The sequence below is a fragment of the Pinus tabuliformis genome, chromosome 5_1 (genome assembly GCF_031772625.1).
Source record: "Pinus tabuliformis cultivar Carrire ecotype Pingquan chromosome 5_1, CPIR1, whole genome shotgun sequence".
Classification (NCBI taxonomy): domain Eukaryota; kingdom Viridiplantae; phylum Streptophyta; class Pinopsida; order Pinales; family Pinaceae; genus Pinus; species Pinus tabuliformis.
Window position 1 is genome coordinate 481,632,104 of NC_142305.1, and position 13,229 is coordinate 481,645,332.

Here is a 13,229-nt window from a genome sequence, read left to right on the forward strand (position 1 = left end):
GAGTAGTGTCAAATGACTAGTCTTCGTTAAGGAACTTCCCTTCATTACTCAATGACCTAGCTTAGCTCAATCTTTAAGGATTCCCCCCTTGACAAGGATATCCTTTAGTGTAGTCTAAAGAGTGAGATAAGGCCACCAATATGACATTGGCTAGCTTGCTTGAGAGTTTCCTTCTAGGCATTCTGGGTGGGGTTAAGACATTTTTTTTCTATAAGAGTGTTTGAGTAGATACACAATTTAGAAAATTCTTACAAGAAAAATAGTTTCCCTTATTGCCATCACCTAAACTACCTCTAATAAAATCATGTGCTTTTAATAACATATAATTTTGATAATATTTAATTCAATAAAATTTAAAAAATAAGACTATTATTATTATAGTTATTTTTTTTAATCTGGAAGAATCGACAACTATATCGAGCTTGTACTTACGTGACATAGGATCGATTCTATCCACAACCAAATTCACCTCCAACTGTACCCACAATCCCTCACAAATGGCACACTCAGATAATTAGATAATAGACGAAAGAACGGAGGGTAAAAAAAAAGCTTGAGAGATTGAAAACCCTATTAGAGGGGGAAAAAGAATTAGAATAAACATTATTAAACAAACCTAAAGTCCAACAATTGACAAACTTATTATTATTGTTGCTGCTATTATTACTATTATTAATATTAAAAAGAGAACCATCATTTTTAATGTTCTTAGTATATTTATTATACCTCTTAATTCTATTATACTTATTAATAACTTGATTTTCATTATTAACCCCAATAATCCTATTATTCAAATAATAATAATAATAATAATAATAATAATAATAATAATATTATTAAAACTAATCATATTATTATTAAAACAAATCATATTAATATTATCAAGATTCTTATTACTATTATTACAACCCCTACATTGGGTTCTATGGTTAAACGATCCAACTAAAACCATACACGAATATGTAATAACAACTTTGGAGACAGCGCCAACAGAACCTTTGTCCACCTGAGGCCACGAGCAACAAAAATCTAATTCATCATTAGAAAACACAGACTGAGAAAGCACCAAAGAGGGGAGCATGCCTACCTGAGGGTTGACTGTCGAAGAGTCCAGCGGTGAGGCCCCCTACAGTGAATGAAGGTCGAAGCTGGACCTGGCCCTAGCATACCGAGGGGAAGGCGACATTAGGAACTTACAACTTCTTGAAATTATGAATGGAAGCATAAATTATGTGTCCATTTAGAGACTCGAAGAGCCCATAAAACATAATGGAAACATATGTAGATGAGAGTTTTGATGGAAATATGATAAAAGTTACAAATTCCAATCGAAATTTGTTTATGTTTTGTTGTGAATTAGGTTATTTTCTAGGGAAGATCTATGATTTAGACTCATCCAAGTATGGGAGCGAGAAACAGCTAAAGGATGTGGTAAATGCATTCCACCAAAAGGGAATTAGGACTATGGGCAACATCGTGATAAACCATCGGTGTGGGACGAAGCAGGATGATAACAAGTACTGGTGCATGTTCGAGGGTTGGAAGGGGGACGAGAGTATGGAATGGGGTGTTGGGCAGTCACTGTGAATTGCCAACCATATGTGTGTGGCTCTAGCTAGGCCCGTCAAGGACTTTGCAGGAGCATCAGACATGGACCACACCATTCCCAAGATAAAACAAGACTTATCAGAGTGTATGAACTGGATCAAGTCCAAGGTGGGGTTTGATAGGTGGAGGTTCGAATTTGTCAATGGCTATGTCAGAAATCTACTAAGCAGCTATATACAAAACATGACCCCTAATTTCGCAGTTGGGGAGATGTGGGACACTGATCGCCAAAAAGTAGTGGAATGGATGCACTCGACGGGTGACCAAGCCTCCGCCTTCTATTTCCCTACTAAAGGGATCCTACAGGACACACTCAATTCTAATGACCTCTCGTTTCTAAAATATTTCGTCGGCAAACCCACTGGCATGATCAACCTGTTGCCCCAAAAAGTGCCACCTTCATTGAGAATCACCACACTGATGAGCACCAGTATTGCAGCAAGGATGTTGCAACTCATGGGCTACCAACTTTACTTATCAACCCAGGGTTTATACAAGCTTGGAGGTGACAGTGCTATATGCGCAAGTAAAAGTGAAGGTCCTACCTGTTGTCACTGTTCATCTGGCGAGAGACCCCATGGGTTACAAGCTAGACTTCTATAGAGTTAGAAGAAGCTTGATTCTTTGATGGAAGAAGAGAAAATCTATTCTAAGAGAGCTACTCTAATGCAGTAATGAAGAAAACAACATGTAATGCTAAATCACACCATATCCTAATTAACCATTTAAACAGCTATGCTAAGAAGAATTGCTAAATCAACACTAACCTAATGCTGCTATCTAAGTTATAGAAGTAAAGAGCATCAAACCATACTAATGTGTAAGCAAGGAAACTAAACTAAATCTGTTTTCACTTTTTTGGTTTTTTTGGTAAAATCAAGCATGCAATTTAATTGTTCTTGTGGATGTGACAGGTGAATGGAAGGTGGTTGAGGATGGATAGAAGGTGTATGGAGTGTTTGGATGGTGCGGAAGGGTCCTAGGAGGCCTTTTGTGAAAGGAAAGACCACTGATATAGAAGATTATGCCGATAACGAACTCATTGTGTAAATATTTATTTATTAATACAAAAGTGCAATTTTTTAGTTTGTGTGGTGTGTATTGAGTAATTGAATTATGAACTGTGTGTGGATTAGAGTAATTCTGAAAAACATAAGTGTGCAGGGAATTAAAAAAGAATCTAAGAGAGAGGATAGTGCTTAGAGGAGTATTGTGATGATCGGACAGTGTTGGAGTATGATTGAGTAACCAAATCAAAGCTCAGGAGTGGCAGCGTTTATATAATACACAGAACAAAGTTCGGGAAGGAGTCAAGCGGAAGATAAATCGAATATCGAAATCATTGAAAGGAAGGAGTAATGAAGTAGTAGTGCACAGGAACCATTGGATCAGTTGGATCAACAAACAGGTTTAACAGAAGATGAGCGACAAAGATCTTATCATAGTAGATTAAGTTAATACATGGATGGATCGCATCAAGTCACGTGTCGATAGAAGGGTGGAAAATGTGCAGAATGATGGAGCGGTCTTTGTAGGTGGTAAGCAGTATCTCACGCGCCCTAAGAACTGTAAGCTGTATTCCTAAATTTCACACAATTGGCCTAAGTGGGTGACACATATCACGGGAAAACCACTTTTCTCGCGCACTCTCGATCATATATTGGTAGTGCAAGAATTCACACGAGATTGTGCGATAGCTATTGGATCAAGAAAGATAGATCGATGGTGGAGATCGACCCATCTAATTTGTGAGCGGGTGACACGATAGTCGTTGGATCAAGCGAGACAGATCACCAGTGGAGATTTGGAACGCCTAAAGTTAAATTTTGAAACAAATACATTAGCTATGTGACATGCGGTTGATGGCGATTGGTCAAGTTTGTCATGGATTGGATGGTAAGGAAATACATGGGTATAATCTGATTAAGATGTGATTTATTAGCTTCCGCTTAAGAATTTCAATGTGTCTATGGGAATTTCAATGAAAAAGGACAAAAAAAAACTAGTGAGGGTGAGGGTGGACCATGAGATGGTTGAGGTGGATGAGGTGAAAGATGGATGCTGGTTATGAAGTCTAGACCTCCTCTTGAAGTACCTACAATACTTAAAATGTGTGTGTCTTCCAAGAACTATGCAACAAGATACAAAAAGTATGAATTAGTTGCCCATATTATACATGAAGAAAGTGTTGAAGGAAATGAGAATATGAGTGAGATCTTATTACAGAAAGAGATTGATGGAAAAATACGACAATGAAATGAACCAAGTACTGAATCAAGACAACAAACTCCAAACCTCATGCAAGAACTAGAAATCTATGTTTTTTGGGTTGCTGAAGGGTCTCTTCCTCAATTCATGGTCCCAGAGGGAGGAGGTGAGGCCGAGACACCTACTGACAACCTTATGGTGATAGTTTTCTCCTTTCTAAGATGCTAATTGAAAGAAGGCACAAATGGAAGAAAACTAAAACAGAATCAATCTACTCTACACCGTTGTAATGGAAATGCAGCTACTTAAGCAAATGAACAGTTAAACCATGAATCTATGCTAGAATACATGTACAATAAGGAGGAGCCTTGGCTTCTAGGGTTGGGCTCTAACCCAAGAGCTTTAGCCCTCTGAGTTAACTCAGTGCTGGCTCACAACAAAACTCATTCTTATTATCAAAACCATGGATTACATCAAAAATATCACAAGTCTTGCAGCTCGAAAATAGAGTAGAGTTTTACAATAAAAAAACTAAATTTTACTGAGGTCCTAAGCCTCTATACTTATACATTTGAAGTCTCCAAAAACTTCCTTAAAATTAGGGAGGCTCGGCTCCCAAACTCGAGATAAACAGGTGCTTTGACTTTCACTTGTTAGACTGCCTTCTAGTCCTCATAATTTCGCTGTTTTCACTCCGAGCTGATGGAGGAATATTCGAATGGGGGGGTAGTAAATGAGGAGGATTTACCTCCTATAATTCCTCTCCATTGTCCCATTCGAGTTTTGACCAAGGTCTTTGCCAAAATTCCTTGCTTTTATCTTTTAATCCTACATTAAATGCACATTAGACCACAAAGCAAAATATCCAACTCTAACTCATCTCATAAAAAAAATATAATCAAAATTATGCAACAAGTTGTGAGAATAGTTGGTCTGACTAAGCTAGGAGGTGAATTAAGGCCCATATAATTACCCAATGATGAGGCTCATCATCACCCCCCTACTGAAAGTGTTGCTCATCCTTTGAGCAACTTAGTCAATATCCATGTCCTTCGTGGCTCTGGTAGCCTTTCTGACGTCCCATGCCTCTACTGTGATCTCTTCTTCTTGTTCATAGAATCTTGCTTTCCTTTCTACTTCTTCCCATTGCCTCTTTTCCTCTTCTTATTTTATCGCTTCTAGTATCCCTAGGAGTAGTGGTGGACTGAGTTTTAGGTCTATCCAATTGACCTTCAACCTTTACATTGATTTATTATACATAGGTGTCCTATTGAGTGCCTCTTTCAACCTTTGAGGGGAGTGATATTCTCTAATCTTCAAGCTATATGGCAGTGTGTTCCATCTCCTTAAGTAGGCTTCTATACTATCATCTCCTAGTAGCCTAAACATATCCTCAAAATGTGAAATTGCTTGCTCTTGGGCAGCAAGATATCTAGGTGCCAACTGAGGATCATTTGCAATTAGATTATGGGTGCTGATTAGGGCCATGGTATTTGATTGTTCAGCTCTGATGAAAAGAGGTTCATTTTTCTCTCTGGCCCAATATCCTTTTCATCTCTGCAGCCTGTTATGCCCCTATACCAATAGGTGTCATATGTCATGATTGACTTGGTTTAACTCTGAAATATGTTCATACCTTTGCTTGTTGCACATGTTTTCCATATTTGTGAAAAACTAAAAATTAAAAATTGTAAAGAGGGTATGCCCTAAAAGAAAAATCAAAGGGCAAAAAGAATAGAGACAAGCTCAAAAAAATGAAAGAAAATGAACCCCGACAAAAATAAAAAGACCATGAAAGTGTGCAAGCCCAAATGCCACTACTATTTAATTTATGTATAATAAAGATTGTGTGTAGCCTATAACCTATGCCACAATCCATGGCAACCAAACAATTTAATCTTGGTTATTCCATGTTTTCAATTTCATGTTTTAGAAATAGAGAATAAAGATTTGATCAAATAGTTTAATATTGACAGGTAAGTAGATAGGTAGAGTGAATAAAAGGAGCTCAACAGCTTAATTTGAGCCCTTGGATGTAATAAGGCTAGAATTAGATAGATATCTACATGTAAAATAAAAGAAAGTGTGATAAGGGTTTGCCAGTTTAAGTGCACCCTAATAAAGAAGTAAAAATGCTAGGATAAAATAGGTAGGGTAAGTAGATGATGGTTGTAGAATAAATGTGTGGTGAATGGTTAAGTTTAATGCCTAAACCTTTTGCTTTCATCACTTGGACAAAAGCGCAACTCGCATTGGAGACAACACATCAAAGAAACAAAGTCAAATTAATTAATTTCCCTATCCATTTTCCCCTTAAGTTTCACTTCCCATAAGTACTAAAGGCACTTACAAAGTTAGAGGGGCTCAGAGCATTTCTTTGACTTTTGGAAGGACCGGACCCTCAGCCCAATAATTTGGAATACCTAAAGTACTTAAATCCTCTTCCTCAACAATTACCCCTTCATAAAATCATGCATTCCCTTTATAAAGCTTTTCCTCAGTAAAATCCTATTTTACTTGGGAAAATTTAAAAAATTCTTTCTACATGAAACCCTCATATATTATTAGCCTAAGTAATGTTATATGATGAATTGCTTTCGGAAACATTTACTTAGCGCACTTCGTATTCCATAGTCATATTAACCACTAATGTTATTATTATGTAATTCCCAAATAAAACAACATTACCCACGCCCATATTATTATATTATACAAAACCCCAAATTTTTACATATCCCGCCCCGATGGTTAAATATAACTGTAAATCAAATAATAAATGGGATTAATTAGCTAATCTGTAGTTAATTAAGAACCCGACCTCCCTGCCATGCTAATGAGAATTAATTAAGTCATCAAGACTAATTAATAACTCAGCAACCAATCAAATCGCCCCCGATATGATTAAGTCTTTTAATTAATATCGGGCCCGCCCCTGTTATACATCAGTCATGTCATTGCCCTGACTACTGTCTGATCAGACCCTTTAGATCCGACGACCCTCGCTCATATCACACGGGCCTTTTGGTCGACCTTTAGTGCATGATGTGAATGGTTTTGTGAACAGTGCCGATGCTACGTGTCGAGCAACATATGGAATCGTGCGGCTCCCCCCAAATACCACTTACCCTCCATAAGTGGTGCGATGAAACCCACTTACCACCTCCTGCTAATGACAAAATGTCAAGTCACCCCCACTGACATAACCCATCCGTGTCACGAAACCTGCCAAGAACTTTAACTTTGCATGAAAACAAAGTTAACCCATTTTTCATCCTTATTATGAAAAACTCATGCATGTAACCAGTATGTAGAAAATGACCAACTCATACCCAAAACCATCAACCACCCTGAAAGTTGCTGCCCGATGCCGCTCTAGTCCACGGTGTGCTTCCAAGTCAACCAATACACCATTACTAGTCACTCCATAACAGGTAATCAAAAGACCGCGGCCTTGGATAAACAATCTTAATACTAGTCATAAGACCTGTTTACTCCGAAATTGTTATCAAATTTATTCAAATAGAGATGGAAGGTAAAAGGACATAGTAAAGAATAGTAAAAGTGTATCAAGGTTAAAGAGTATCAGATTGAAGACCAAGTCAAGTAAATCAGCGAGCATGAAGATAAACAACAGGGAAGACAATTACAAAACAGAGCATATAAATTCATGTCAAAGTGAAGATAGATGAAAAACAGAGTGGTAAAAGTAAAAAGTAAACAGTAAAAATAAACATGAAGACATTAAGGGTTAAAAAAATATGAAAACACTTTCACCAGATACAATTAAGTTTATCCAAAGTAAAAGTGCAAAAATTTGAAAGGAATTTAAGGTTAAAAGATGAAATCAGAGCAGAAATGGTACATTCTTAAGAAATTTCTTGTTTAAGTCATAGTGTTGTAGAAGCTATTGTGGCCAAGCCAAGAAGTATTTCGAACACTGGAGGAGGTTTTTGTTCCTAACAAGCTAATTTACAAAAACCTATCTCACTTTTTACACAAGTATTACCAAAAGGGAGATAAGTGCATGTCTTCACAGCCTATTTTTCAGTTTGTGCAAAGTCCTGTTTTTGACATCTTTTTGCAGAGAATACTGTGAATAGTTGGAGCTGAATTTTGGGAATTGAGAGAGGTTTATCTCAATAACATACTTATCTACAATAACCTCTTTCATGTTTTACATAACTATCTCGGATTGAGATATACAAGCGTATCATTGGACCCTATGTTTGCGGAATTTCTGGGGCAGAATGCACAAAGGAAGGATGCAGTTAGTGACTGTGATGCCTCATCATCAACTAAGAGTTGCTACCAAATTCAAATTTCTCTTCTTTGTCACCATAAATCCATAGAAATAGTGCCAAATAGATTCATTAGTTTTGAATGTCCTTTATTTAAGTTCTATTAATGTAAACAGTTAGAGATATTTGTAAACCAATATTGATATTTTTTCAAGATATTTCAGTTTACAATTAGTATAAATACTTCTTCATTTGAAGTATTTTGGGGTGGATTCTTAGACATTTCTATAGGCACTTTATTTTGGATTAGAAGAGCTATTGAACAACTATTGTATGGTTGGCTGGACAAGGTAATAAAGCAAAGGAATTTTACAGGATACTTGTGTCAAACAAGAAACAAATAAGTATTCTATATCTTATGTTTTTATAGTTTTCTTGTTTAAATATTCATATGTGTTTCATATCTGAATGATAAACGAAAAATTATATTTTAGAAAGAGATTTACTGCATTCTGTCTTTAAAATCGTTTATATTCTTAATGTTTTCTTCTAAGCTATCATAGGTAGGGAATTCTTAATTGCTCTTCCTCTCTTTCAAGACCATTTCACCCTTTTAAGCTATCATTTGTCTCTTGTTTAGCTATCTTGCCCTGTGAAGCCCTCCTTTGTTGAATCAACCTGATCCAGTTAAGCCATCCTCAGTTGACTCCATAGCCCAATGGCCTGAAATACCTTGTTCTATCCATCTGCTCTTGAATTCCACCAACAAACAAAATCAAAACCCCCCAAGCTTTCATAACTAGCCTAATATCTCACAAAACAAAGCTAAATCATAAAGAGAGAGCCCTCTCTGAGTACAGATTGGCTAGATTCTGTACTTAAAAGATTGGTTTGTGGTTACCTCGGAAATTTCTTTCTTTAACCTTGAGAAAATTCTGAGTGATAACATAGTGGCGACTCCACTAGGGAGAACTAACATTTTTTTTAGAATTGTTTTACAGGGTTAGATCTGATCTATGATGGTGGACAGTGATCAGACACACAAAGGTTAAAATCATCCACCTGGTGACTCCAAATCAATTTCACAATCAAGACTCCACTGGAGAAATGAACCTGAAAGAACTATGTGAAAAGATCAAGCTTTTAACTTGGATTGTTATCCAAGACATTATGTTCTTTCTCATTGATAAATTTTTTCAATGTATATTATATTTTAGAGAAGATTTTAGATTAAATTTTATTATTTCCCTTTGAAAAATGTAGATATAAAATCTCCTCACACATTTGAGCAACATTCTTCTAATCCTTATGAAGATCATTTTCCAATTGAGGAGAATAAAAAAATTAAGACTGATCATACAATCCCTGTGCATATTCTAGTACCTCATAAAGTTCCTGATAGATATAAACCACTCATGTTGCTACACTCCATGTTTTCCCTAATGATTATCCTAAGCACCTCCCTAGGTTTGATGGAGAGAATGGTATCACTGCCCAAAAACATATTCAAGCTTTTGAAGATTATCTTAACTTATTTGAAGTAGATGAAGAGGATGTCAGTATTAGGCTTTTTGCTCTTTCTTTGCAAGACAAAGTCAAGAGTTGGTTCAAAACCCTGCCTGAGGCAAGTATCTCAAATCTCGAGTAGTTTCTAAAACTCTTCCTTGATAGATGGATAATTAAAGTCAATCTTCTTGTGATCATAGAAGAATATAATCAGTTAAAAAGATATCCAGATGAAACAATACAACAATTTTCAGACATATTTAATCAAGACTATTATTCAATATTGTTAAATATAAGACCTCCCCCTGGTTTAGCTCTTTTGCATTACCCAAGAGAATTTGATTCAGAGATAGAATTTCATCTAAGAGAAAGAAACCCATGAACAATGGAACAGATGCAGAACATGGTAGTAGATGTAGAAGTTAATCTGCAAATTAGAAGAGAAAAGTTGAAAGCAGAGAAAGAGGAAAAACTCGACATTTTGATAAATAAAACAGAGGAAATGATGCAAAATATCACCATGAAAGTTGAATTTTTTGTTCAAAATCACCATGAAACATTTGTTTCACAAAAAGAAGAGGTTGACATCCATGAACAAATTCCTGTTAATTCCAACTACCATAAATTTGAAGATAGAGTTATAGAACCATATGTGGAGAGCTAATCTGTTGATCTAATATGTACATTTGGTGACATTAATTCTTATGATGATGTGCCTAAGCTTGATCACTATAATAATGATTATGTTTCTCAAATCCAAATTAACCTTGCAGAGGAATCAGAAGCTAATTTGAGGAATAAGGAAGTTTAGGTTCAGCAGCTTGAAAATAGTGATCAGCTTGTTCATTTCAGCTATGAGAATGAGGAGGAAAGTGCAGAAAATTTTTAAATCAGTGAAGGAACTTTACCATTTTGTTTTGCTTCATTTCAGTTTATTAGAGATAACTATCATGCAATTAGAAATCAAATGTCAACAAGTTTTGATATTAACTATCTAGAGGGCAATAAAATCCTTGTTCAAGACTTCTCATATCTAGATTTGCAGCCCAAAATTCCATTGAATGTCAGGTTGGAGAAGAAGACTTGGAAGACGGAACATATGATCAAATGATCCAAGATGATTCCCTACCTCTTTGTTTTGAGTCATTTCAATTTTTAAAGGAAATGTGGTATAAAATTTTAAAAGAAAAGGAGCAGCTTGTAGAAATCCATGAAGTTCCATTTGAACCTATATGTAGTAAGTTGCAACAATCCTTCCAGGTTATTTATGATCCAATAGTTGATAGGTTGGATGATGAATGCAATCATAATTTCTCTCCATTAACAAACTATAAGATTCAAAATCAAGATGATAATGGTTTCACTAGACAGACATTACAACCAGTAGAAATATCATCACAAAGATCAGTTGAAAACATGCAGGGTGATAAAGATAAAAGTGATATTTCAGTTTCATGGCATGCAGGCCATACACAACAGATGTGCATTTGTTTGAATCAGTTCAAGAAAAGCGTATATATTTTACAAGATCCTCTTGTACAGTTTCTAGATTCAACAAAGGATATTGGGAATTTCCTTATCTTCTCAAAGGTTAACAAAGCTATATTTGATTTTAAGATCTCAATTTTAACCACCAACAAGCACAAGCAACAAAAGTCACCAATGTATATGATGCTTGAGTGGTTGCATTGGTTGTTTCATTTTACCTAACCAGCAACCAGATAGCTGATTAGAGTAAGTAGGTAGTGTTATCGGGAAATATAGTGTCCATTCAGAGCTGCTAGTCCCACTAAGACGGGTAACTATCTTAGAAACAAACAAACTAAATTTACTTTCGTTTTCCTTTATGAGAAGTAGATGAGAGAGAAGTAAAGAGTACCAACCTCAGTCTTTCACTTGGCTCCTTTCTTGTTTCCTCTCTCCTCTGACAGATCTTTGCCACTTCTCCCTTGCTTACCCCACTTCAAAGAGCACCTGTAAAGTCAAAGCAGCATAATACCATCAAAGCACCGAGATCTACGATCATGAACAATATAGGACCAGATATATATTGACCACACAAATGCATATATCAACTCAAACATACAAGAATGTGGAGGAAAACTCAAATAGATTTATTGATAGAAAGAGTAGAAGAGAGGATTACAACCCATTGATCTGACCCAGCGTCATCCTCCCAGCATGAAAGCCCTTCTTCACCTCATGAAAAGCTTAGATCACCCAACACTATGATGTTCCACAAAGAAACCAACAACACTTCCTTACAAAATACAAGATTCCAGCCTCTAGATCTCTGGGATGAGGGATCCATATATAGATGTTTGCAGGTGGGTGAGTCAGCTTCTGGGATTGTGATTAGTGTCATTTCTCTAATAGTTCTCAATTCCACTTGGAGATTTCATGATCTCTTACTCATCCCTGGGTGAATTCAGAGAGGCAAGTGTCATAGGAGAAGTTTCTGGAAGATTCCATGATCATCCACCTTGCAAACTGTCTCTGCCATTTGTCTACTCTCGCTCATTGCACCCTACAGAAGGGCTTTCCAGTATGCATCACACTTTTTTCATGTGGCAGGTGAGATGCATTGCACCCTTAGCACTGAGCAGTCTGTATGGTCTAGTTTTGACCAGTTTTGAGCAATTTTTCATGGAGAACTTCTGGGAGATGATGTAATCAGCTGACCTTGCTCTTTTAGGGTATTGATGGCTTGGGTGCAGGCGTTAAAGACAATCTCCCTAATCTACCTGCAAGTTCTTCTATATCTTGATCAATTTCCCTTTCTTTAGTTCTTGGCGCATAAGTCATTAAACTGATATTTCATTTCTTTAAAAAAAACACCACGGTCATGTTTTATTTTCAAACAGTGTATTTCGGGAATTCTTAAAAGAAATATCCCTTTTTGTGGACTTACGAATACAACAAATATATATTCACGTTATATATTCCTCTTGCATCGGAAACGTTTATAGACAGAATTTTACCATGGGCAAAGGCTTGTGTATATGTATCACATCGGTGATAGTTATGTATCGCCGCCCTCTATGCTAGTTTCGCTGATTTATATATAAGTCGCAATCGCCAAAGCGATGGTCTTCTTCCCTTCGAATCAGCGGATCCGATGCACTAATACACGGCCTTTAATAAATCGGTGGTTCTGCTTTTCGGCAGTCGACTCACTTAACAACTCTTCTACCTCCGAGATAACGGACCTAGCGATACATATATGTTGCAATTTATATTAATTCGGCTCCAAATTCGGAACTCGGCCCTTTGTCACGCTATGGCTCCTTTCGGACCAGAAGGCTTTGTAAATCGGGCATTCAACTATCAGTTCCAACGAACCTCTTGACACCGATATGGTCTCAGATCAACGTGGGTAAGAAATTACAGTTATAAGATTTCAAATATACCACGGCCACTTAATGAAATTATGCAAGAGTTCTTGCTATAAGCAGAGACATATGCGCTATTATAAAATCGAGCCTGTATAAACCATAAAATGAAAAGGGAAATGATTCAATGATTAACATACGACATTTGCAGTGTGAGGAAATAAGAACCTTTCAACACCATCGCACTATCCAATAATCGACAAGTACATATTACTCTACACATGCATATCACAGAGTCGTTTAATAAGAGACACCGAGAGAACACATTTTTCCAAAA

At 36.5% G+C, this 13,229-nt stretch overlaps 1 pseudogene; it reads left to right on the forward strand.

The window, feature by feature from the left end:
- Positions 1-1,269: 1,269 nt before the first annotated feature.
- Positions 1,270-13,229, forward strand: part of LOC149165606 (alpha-amylase 1-like) — a 180,569-nt pseudogene continuing 168,609 nt past the window's right edge.